The sequence below is a fragment of the Bos indicus x Bos taurus genome, chromosome 13 (assembly GCF_003369695.1).
Source record: "Bos indicus x Bos taurus breed Angus x Brahman F1 hybrid chromosome 13, Bos_hybrid_MaternalHap_v2.0, whole genome shotgun sequence".
Taxonomy (NCBI): domain Eukaryota; kingdom Metazoa; phylum Chordata; class Mammalia; order Artiodactyla; family Bovidae; genus Bos; species Bos indicus x Bos taurus.
The window spans coordinates 41,609,248-41,610,919 of record NC_040088.1 but is presented as its reverse complement, the minus strand read 5'-3'; the positions used below and the strand labels follow the sequence as shown (position 1 = coordinate 41,610,919).

The 1,672-nt window shown below is 39.5% G+C and overlaps 1 non-coding gene across 1 annotated transcript; it reads left to right on the top strand.

Moving 5' to 3' along the window:
- Positions 1-597: 597 nt before the first annotated feature.
- LOC113903782 lies at positions 598-701 on the top strand. Its single transcript, XR_003514318.1, has one exon. It is a non-coding gene; the product is annotated as a U6 spliceosomal RNA (small nuclear RNA).
- The last annotated feature ends 971 nt before the right edge of the window (positions 702-1,672 follow it).

Sequence of the window (1,672 nt, the reverse complement as noted above, 5' to 3'; positions counted from 1 at the left end):
TAATAGGGGGTAAAAAAATCTATAAATGTTGGATGACTATATAAGGAAATATTCAGTTCTGGGTTGTTTTCAGATGCATTCTTTATTCAGGACCCTGTAATAAACTTTGAAAAAAGCAGAGTGGCATGTCTTCACTGAAACCAGTAAAATCAGTCTAGCCACGATAGCATTTTCCCAGTCGGCGCAACCATGAATCACTACTTTCTCTAAGGACTTAATTAGCGTCAAGGCAAAAGCCTCTAATTTCCCCCCTATTTATCATTTGGCAACAAAACCTGTTTACTTACCACAGATGCCAAAGAATAGATTAAGCTGATAAAGAAAAGTATAAGATTAACAAGTGCAATTTACTTGTCAGATGGAGGTATTTTATCGTTTCACCGACTTGTTCTCTCTAGAGGGAAACTTGTGTGTTGATACTTTGCAACAGAGATGAAGCCAGGGCCAGTTCAGAGGTGAGTGTCAGGGAGGTGAAGACCGAGCGTCTCTGGGGACCAGGGAATGCCCTTCCCACACCCCTCCCGTCACCGGAGAAGAAAGATAAGAAAGGCTCTTTCTTACACGCTCTAAGTTAAACGAAGTTTTAAGTGTGCTAGTGTGTTTGCTTCAGCAGCACATGTACTAAAACTGGAAGCCGACAGAGATTAGCATGGCCCCTGAACAAGGATGATGTGTAAATCCATTAAACACCCATTATTAAAAAAAGAATTTTAAATATATTGCTGTAGTGAAGGGAACCACACACACACAATAAAACAATATTACAGTGGCAAAAAGGGAAAAATGGGGAGGTAGGGGTAGTTAGGGAGTCTGGGATGGACATGTGCACCCTGCTGTATTGAAAATGGAAAACCAACAAAGACCTACCGTATAGCACAGGGAACTCTGTTCAATGTTATGCGGCAGCCTGGATGGGAGAGGAGTTTGCGGGGGTGGGGGGGATGGATACATGTATGTGTACGGCTGAGTCCCTTCGCTATTCACCTGAAAACTATCACAACATTGGTAATCAGCTATACCTTAATACAAAATAAAAGTTTAAGAAATAGAAGCAAATAATTACAATATTATATGTGGCAAAACAGAAAAGTGGAGTCTATAGATGCTATCTATACTTCTTAAATTAAGACATAAATGTACTTATTATTCATAAGTGTGACACGTGAATAATAATGATGACAACTTGACAAACTAAAAATGTACTATAAATCCTCCAAAGTACCGGAAGTCAAACTCACATATCCCACAAATATCAAAAAGAAGAGAAAGGGGAAAACAAAGCAAAGAAAGGAAAAGAAATCCCTAGAGCAAATGATTTAGGAAATACAGGGTGTATTGAAAACAAATCTCCAAAGTGAAGCTAGTGACAAGTGACACATAAGCCATCATGTTCGAGTCACACATTCGGATGAAATGCCACTAACAAATGCACATAGGTTCAGCATACCTGTTGGGAGAAAGTCTTGCAGAATGAGGTATGTGTGAAAGAAGCTACTAAAATTAGATTGGGCAAAGACCGACCAGGCAAACGCTAACAAAGAGAAAGCTAGGAGTAACAATATCAGGCAAGGAGAGAGTTAAAGCAAAGTGACAAACCTAGCGTGAAAGGGGTAATGAATATTAACACGTGGCTTCACCCGCAATGATAATGCAACTGTGTTTTATGCACTAA